This window comes from Palaemon carinicauda, chromosome 28, assembly GCF_036898095.1.
Source record: "Palaemon carinicauda isolate YSFRI2023 chromosome 28, ASM3689809v2, whole genome shotgun sequence".
NCBI classification, from domain to species: Eukaryota; Metazoa; Arthropoda; class Malacostraca; order Decapoda; family Palaemonidae; genus Palaemon; species Palaemon carinicauda.
Genome location: NC_090752.1, coordinates 5,691,149 through 5,700,266, shown reverse-complemented (window position 1 = coordinate 5,700,266; position 9,118 = coordinate 5,691,149). Strand labels below are relative to the sequence as shown.

The window sequence follows — 9,118 nt, the reverse complement described above, 5'->3', positions numbered from 1 at the left end:
ATCTAGAAAGTAAGGATCTTCACATTACAGGCAATCATTCCCTTGCGCAATGTTGCAAGGAATAAATGCATTCCCAAACCTTACAATAACTAAGTACTTGATAGGCTGAGGTAATCTGTCACAAGTCATCTCAAATCTTTTGCCGGAATACCACTAGACAAAAGTTGGAGCAAAGATGAGTGAAGGAAATTCTCTCTCTCTCTCTCTCTCTCTCTCTCTCTCTCTCTCTCTCTCTCTCTCTCTCTCTCTCTCTCTCTCTCTCTCTCTCTCTCTCTCTCGTAGTAGTAGTAGTAGTAGTAGTAGTAGTAATAGTCTGGAAACTTAATGAGAATGGAAAATAGAAAAGATAAGTTGAAGCCTGTGAATTGCTTATAAAGTGGTAGATAATTTTGCATAGAAAAGTGATATATAAATTTTAAGTTGTGTGTTCATGTGGGGACTTTATATATATATATATATATATATATATATATATATATATATATATATATATATATATATATATATATATATATATATATATATATATCTCCAGTATATATTGGTAATTTACTTTTCCAGCCACTTTTCACCGCTTGAAAAAAAAAAATAAGAATCGCCACGTTTATATACACACATTATATATATATATATATATATATATATATATATATATATATATATATATATATATATATATATATATATATATATATATATATATTTATATATATATATATATAGTGTGATAATGTGTGTGTCTGATTTTACACCACAAATGCCCATTAATTCGAAATTCCACCGGTTCATAGACACGGTAATTTCTTTTATGATAAATATATGCATCGGCCTAAAGATCTCTCTCTCTCTCTCTCTCTCTCTCTCTCTCTCTCTCTCTCTCTCTCTCTCTCTCTCTCTCTCGATTGGAATACAGCAGTAGTTCCCATCACACTGATACCCCATGAATGAGATAAAGGGCAACAAAAAACAATCTATACTAAGATTTTTAGGATTTAAAAAAAAAGTAAACAAATAAGTACTTAAAGATGAGTTTGCTGGCGGCCGTATGATGTTTGCAGGGGATGAAGGGTGTACAAAAATAGTAATTCGTCTTAACCTACTTGTGGTGTTGATTATTGTAAGAATTATTATTCTATTAGATTGAAAATTATACTCTTATATTAGCATATATTTAGATTTTTTTTATCAATCGGGTATAACACTTTGGGCTTCTTTCGGCACCTTGCTTGACTCTTGAGGATCCTTGGCCATGTGTCCTTGGCTGAGTGAAAGTACTGATGGCGGAGACTTGTAGTGCTACTCTTAGTCGACAGATGGCGTCTTAAAGATTCCTCGTATATGTGTCAAATCTACGTCTTTCTCAAGAATTTTGAACGAGGCCAGTGTTTTCTGTTATTAAGAGGTGAGATGATTATGCAATTTGATGTATTAGAGATCTTCATCCATAGTTTAGATGAAATGGTCTACCGAGTGCCCTTCAGAGCCTTTGTATATCAGCGGCCAGTTCCTTCTGCTAAGAATCTACTTGCATTAAAAATGGACATCAACTAACATAAACCTTCCCTCCTATCCACTTACCCAACGGGGAAGGGGGCGATTGTCCTGCGACCCCTCTTAAACTACTGTATTCTAAGTCAGCCGTCGGTAACTAGTTTTACAATTTAAGAAATACTATGATTTAGTATTATCTTGTCAGAAGTGAAGCAGTCACAGGGTTGAGACTTTATTTTAGGCTAAGCCTAGGATATGTCGGTCTAAAGGGGTGGGCATGGGTGGCGTAGCCCCTTTCCCAGTAGCTAAGGATACGGCTCAGAGGGTTTAGCTTTAGGTTAGGTGGGGAAATTTTTTTTTTTTCTCACCCGAAGCCCCCAGTTCCAATCTGTGTTTGTTGGGAACGGTCTGAGAATGGTCTATTGGGGTGGGAAAAAAAGGTTAAATTCGTCCAAATCATAATATTTACTCGAGGAGAAGTTTTTTTTTCCTATTAGAAATATTGTCCCGTGTTCGAGGATTTTACCCAATATACTAGATATTGTAGCCTTTCATGACTCAAAGACTTAGTGGTGTTGAATTTGCTTGGTTTGTGCAACGATATAATACTTTTATTTCTTGCAAAATACATCAATTATTTACTTCAACAACTGGTTGTCTCGTGTTTTGTGCATCTTTGACCATCATTTCTGGTGTATATTGCTCGTTTATGCCTTTTTTTTGTTTTTTTTGGGGGGAAATCCAAAAACAACTTTACTGTAGCCTATTATAATACGCTCTGACCAATATGCAGAAATCGCATCAAATTGAGTTGGAAAACTACATATTTTAATTTTCATGGGAAACTTGGTGCTATTGGATGTGGGGAAAATGGGACGAGAGAAATGAGGGATATGTTGTGACTTAGTCGCACTCACCTAACCTAACCTAACCTATTTTGTTTGGTAACTCCTTACTCTCTGATTAGGGTGCTTTGACCCCACCCATGTTTGAGGTGCTATTCTTCCCTAATTATTATTATTGTTATGATTGTTATTATATTTTATTATATTTTATATTTTATTATATTTTATTATTATTATAATATTATTATTAGCTGAGCTACAACTCCAGTGGGAAAAACAGGTTACTATAAGGTTGGGGGCTCCAACAGGGAAAAAAGAGCCCAGTAAGGAAATGAAATAAACCACAAGAGAAGTAATTGTAAAACAATATTTTAAGAACAGTAACAACATAAAAATAGATCTTTCATGTATATATATATATATATATATATATATATATATATATATATATATATATATATATATATATATATATATATATATATATATATATATATATATATATATATATATATATATATATATATATATATATATATATATATATATATATATATATATATATATATATATATATATATATATATATATATATATATATATATATATATATATATATATATATATATATATATATATATATATATATATATATATATATATATATATATATATATATATATATATATATATATATATATATATATATATATATATATATATATATGTATATATGTATGTATGTATGTATGTATGTATGTATGTATGTATGTATGTATGTATGTATGTATGTATGTATGTATGTATGTATGTATGTATGTATGTATGTATGTATGTATGTATGTATATGTATATATATATATGTATATATGTATATATGTATATATGTATATATGTATATATGTATATATGTATATATGTATATATATATATATATATATATATGTATATATGTATATATGTATATATGTATATATGTATATATGTATATATGTATATATGTATATATGTATATATGTATATGTATGTATATGTATGTATATGTATGTATATGTATGTATATGTATGTATATGTATGTATATGTATGTATATGTATGTGTGTATATGTGTATATGTGTATATGTGTATATGTGTATATGTGTATATGTGTATATGTGTATATTGTATATGTATATGTATATGTATATGTATATGTATATGTATATGTATATGTATATGTATATGTATATGTATATGTATATGTATATGTATATATGTATATATGTATATATATGTATATATATATATATATGTATATATATATATGTATATATATATATATGTATATATGTATATATATATATATATGTATATATATATATATATATATATGTATATATATATATATATGTATATATATATATATATGTATATATATATATATATGTATATATATATATATATATATATATATATATATATATATATATATATGTATATATATATATATATGTATATATATATATATATGTATATATATATATATATGTATATATATATATATATATATATATATATATATATATATATATATATATATATATATATATATATATATATATATATATATATATGTATATATATATGTATATATATGTATATATATATATGTATATATGTATATATGTATGTATATGTATGTATATGTATGTATATGTATATATATGTATATATATGTATATATATGTATATATGTATGTATATGTATGTATATGTATGTATATGTATGTATATGTATGTATATGTATGTATATGTATATATATGTCAGCCTGGTCAACATATCACTGCAAGTTTGAACCTTTGAAGTTCCACAGATCGAACTACTTGATTGGGAAGATCATTCCACAACTTAGTCACATCTAGAATAAAACTTCTAAAATACTGTGCAGTACTGAGCCTTATGATAGAGAAGGCATATCACTTAAATACCATTGGAAATGTTATGTATTCCAGCAATTCAGTAAATTCAAAGTGAAATGGTGTAAGCAGGTTAAGACATACTCGGGAACAGTTGATTCCTTTCATGTACAAAGAGTTGATTACAGATCAAGGGATGAGCGGGAACTGACTTGTGTCTTTTCCTGAACCCCGTGCAAAGAGATACACATAACAGGGAAAACATATTGTACATCAAATTGAACATTCCTACACCTCCCCTTTAAGATCAAAGCTCCCCATTCAAAGCAAACATAGTATATTTAAAACATAAGTATAGATTTCTCCTTTTAGTTGCAAAAATAATAAAACTGGTAAAGGTAGTAATATAGGAAGCAAAAGGAATTCAGCTATAATAAAGATAGTCCTTCGGACACAGTGCTGGAACATACATAAATGGTAAACATGACAAGAGGAACACTTATTAAACCGAAATAATCAGGATTAAAGTATATGCACAAAACTTGACATGTTTAGGGGATATTTATTAAACACAACTAAAATGAATTACTCTGTAATATAATCATCGTGCCATTGCGGAGGACGACGTACCCTAGTGCTACTTCTCTCCTGGGTGGGTACTGGGCCAGCCTCCCCCGAGGCGGTGGGAGTAGGTTCTCCCTCAGGTGGCGTGGGTGGCAGGGATCTCAAATGCTTGCGATTTCTTGTTGAAATTCTTCCGCTCCCGTCTAACCTTATGCGGTATTGCCGGTATGTATTCTTTTCAATAATCACCCCGCTTCTATTCCAGGCTCGTGTAGTCACATCCTGGATAGCTACCCTCTCACCTATTTGTAGGGGGGAAAGATCCTTGCCTTTCTCGTTATACTTGGATGATATTCGTTGCTCAACAACGCTTCTTTCCCTCTCTCTTGCGGACAAGGTTTCCGACCAATGCTCGGTGACAAAAGGATAACTTTTTAACATTGGCACCGAATCTCGAAGTTGGCGACCCATGGTCAGCTGTGCAGGAGACTTATCTATACCACATAATGGTGTATTTCTATACTGCAATATCGCCTGAGCTACCTTGTCATTGTCTAGCCCTCCATCAGGTAGAGTATTGCCCATTAATGTTCGTTTGGCGGTGCGCACAGCAGCTTCTGCCCGCCCGTTGGACTGGGGGTAGTGAGCAGACAACACTCTCATAGATACCCCCCACTTACCGAAGAAATGTCTCATTTTCATGCTCGTTAGATTCGTGCCCTCGTCCACTGATATTTCTTCAGGTGCTCCCCACTGCATAAAATATCTTCTAAAAACTGGGATCAATCTAGCGGATGTAGTTCCGTTAGCGAAGAAATAAATTTCCATCCATCCAGTCAATCGATCGGCGTAGACCATATACTGCCTCCCTGCTACTTGAAATAAATCTGCAACAGTTCTCTGAAATGGATATTCGGGAGGGGGAGTGTATATAATACTTTCCCTTTGTTGCGAAGGTGCCGCAACGTTGCAATCATGACACTGTGCCCTATAATTTGCCAAGTCACCCTCAATCCCAGGCCAATAAACCGCCTGTCGTGCTCTTCTGATCATGGAGTCAGTTGATTGATGACCTGAATGTAAATTGGTTGCAATGCGTAAACGTAGTACCTCCGGAACTACCAGACGAACATGCCCCTCGTCATATGCATGTGTGACTAATCCCTCAATGACACCCAGTCTATCACGTACATTGAAAAAAGGTTTTAGGCAGGGCTCCACTTGAGACCTTGACGACGGCCAACCCCCTTCGCTGACACGTCGCTGCAATAGTAAATAATCAGGATCCTTCTCTGCTTCCCCCCTCATGGTAGCCCAGTACATAGTAATGACGTCATCCGCCAGCGATGACGTCATGGAGGCAATACAAACTTCGTTCATAAGTTCCTCCTCTTCTTTGTCTTTGACGGTAGTTTCACTGCGAATCACTGGGTATCTTGATAACGTATCGGCTGCCGAATTCTTCTTCCCCGGCAAATATCTCATGGTAAAACTATATTGCATAGTTTTCTCCTTCAACCTTAGTAGTCTCGGGTTTGCAATGTCTTTTAGGCTCCTATCCCCAAAGAGTTTTACCAAAGGTCTATGGTCCGTGATTAAAATGAAATTCGGGCATCCCAGTAAAAACAATCTCGATTTCCTAAGGCACCATACTACTGCAGCCGCTTCCCCCTCAATGACGGCATAGCCGGCCTCCGCCTCCGTCAGGTGCCTGCTGCCACATAATGCCAGTTTCCATCCCCCCTTACAACAAAAAGGGGCATTGAGATCCTCGCAATTGCAATATTGTTGCAATATAACAAATCCCATTCCTTCTCTGCACCAATCGGTAACAACAGCAGTGCGCCTTGTCTTATCATAATATGTCAGTCCGTCGCCCAACATCTTGCAAATGCTGTCCCGGGCTGCAACAAAACTGTTTTGAAGGCGTTGGTCCCAATAAACTTTCCGATGGGGGGATTTCTTGAGAAGATCCCTGAATGGTTCCATTACTGGTGCTACAGCCACGAAAGGTGCAATTTGGTTCACAAGTCCAAACCAAGATCTTATATCCGTGATAGTTGGGCTTGCAGGCATGGGGAAGTTCTTAATGGCACTCATACGCTCATTAGGAAGCCTATAATTATCCCAATCAAGTTCGTACCCCACAAACTCTACCTGTCTTTGACAAAATCGGAATTTATCCGGATTCAGCGTAATACCATTATCTCCACATAATTGCAAAAAAATCACAAGTATGCCAAAAGGCTCCATCAACACTGTCGTCATATAACAACACGTCATCTATGCACTTATATTTTCTGTGTACATCAATAATGACGTCATCGAACCTTTTCGTGTATGCATCGGGGGCCGCGCAATGACCCATAGGTGTTCGACAATACTGGTATCTCCCCCATGGTGTAATAAACGTTGTCAACTGTCGGCTCTCCTCATCTAATGGCACCTGGTGGAATCCGGCATAGGCATCAACTACAGTCTTATATGTACGAAGTGGCACACCCGAGACCATGTCAAAAGGAGCACATGTGTGATGCGTTTCTCGTTTGCAATTCTTATTAAGCTCTTGATAGTCCACGGTCCTCCGTGGTTTACCATTTTTCTTTGCTACTACTACCATCCTCGCACACCAGTCCGTAGCTGTACCAGCAGGGACCTCCCTAATTACTCCTAATTTGACATCTTCGTCGAGCTGAGCCTTAACATCGGCCTCCCAATGCTTAGGAACTGGTATAGGTGTATGACACGCATAGGGGATGGCACCTTCCCTCAGGTGAATGTGGTGAGGGGCTCCTTTCATCATCGGCAGAGGGTTTCTTGAAACGTTGAACGTAGTCTTCGCAAAACGTTGTAGTAGCCAGTCCCTCAGCCTAGGGACATTCTCCTCCGTGGCAGCGTATGGCATCTCGCGCTGACAACCACCACTCCCTACCCGTGTGCGAACATTTTCTTCAGGCGTTTGGCGGGGGGTTAGTCGACGCAGAGGGTTTCCGAGTGACGTCATTCACGGTAGCGACAGTATGATGGGGAAACTTTGTATGCACTAGACCTAGTGATTTACACACTCCTAAAGACATATAAAAACGGGTAGCACTTTGCACAACGATAACACTATTGCTCACTGATTTATCACCCAATTCTATTAGCATATCAACAGACCCATATATTCTCAATGACTTCTCCCCTGCGTGATTTACAATGACATTACACCGAGAGAGATTAGGTACCTTCAAACCCAATTTTGGTAACAAATCTACCCCTACTATACACACTTCTGCCCCTGTGTCTGGAACAGCCTCAACAACGACACACTCAAATGAGAACTCATGCTTAACCTTTATTTTCACCATCGGCAGTTTCCCCACTGCCGCACATAGGCCTACCTGGCGATTGTCCGCAGGTGGATAGGCAACAGTGCATGACGTAACAGACGCGTCCACAATAGGCGCCGTTTTGGCGGGCTGTTGCCCCCCTTGACGACAGAATTTAGCAAAGTGCCCCACAATACCACACTGAAAACAGTTAACATTATCAGCAGGACATTTTCCCTGCCAATGAGAACGACCACCACACTTTTTACACCTGGTATCTGACTTGCTGCTACCAGTAGGTTTCGAGCTAATACGGCCACGGCCGTGTCCCTTGTCACTATTATTAGACCTATAGCTAGCAATAATTTTACTTTCACCTTCTAACCCACTTTCAACTAGGCCTAAGCCTATCTCATCCCCTTTTACCAAACTAGCTACGTTTGCCCTTCCACGAGCGCTAATACTATCCTTTTCTGCGGATTCATAAATTTCACATTAACGTAACAATTTCTGCACAGTATTGAAAACCTCATGATCCTGTAGGATCTCTTGCTTAAGTCCCACATTGCTTAAACCACTTGTTATCCGCTGAACTAACACAAAATCATTCAGATCAGCTCGACAATGGGGACACTTAAACCCACAATCTAAGGCCAATTGTTGGCACCTATGCACAAAAGATTTCGTGGTTTCTTGATCGCCTTGATGCGCTGAGAAAAACTTGTCCCATGCTACTGCCTTATTCACAGACTTCGTCGTGATCTCCTCCAGTCTGTCAAATGCCTCAGAGGCCGTTAATGAGTTCCACTGAACCTCTGAGTGCGTTGCATCTATAGCCATCCTTAACTTCTCATCGCAGTTTAACCGGATACTGATAAGTGCATTCTCTCCTGAGACGTTTCCTAAGGCCAGCCAATCCCTCATAGAGCAACACCATTCTCGAAAACTGCTTTGTGTCATCTCATAGCTACACTTCTCAGGGCACATCGCCCTAACACCTGCCGAGGCT

At 36.6% G+C, this 9,118-nt stretch overlaps 1 long non-coding RNA gene across 1 annotated transcript in view; it reads left to right on the top strand.

Moving 5' to 3' along the window:
* Nucleotides 1-1,288: 1,288 nt before the first annotated feature.
* LOC137621438 (uncharacterized) overlaps nt 1,289-9,118 on the top strand; it is a 65,020-nt gene continuing 57,190 nt past the window's right edge. Inside the window, exon 1 of the long non-coding RNA XR_011040233.1 lies at nt 1,289-1,402. This is a non-coding gene — a long non-coding RNA (uncharacterized lncRNA). The remainder of the gene's footprint in view (nt 1,403-9,118) is intronic.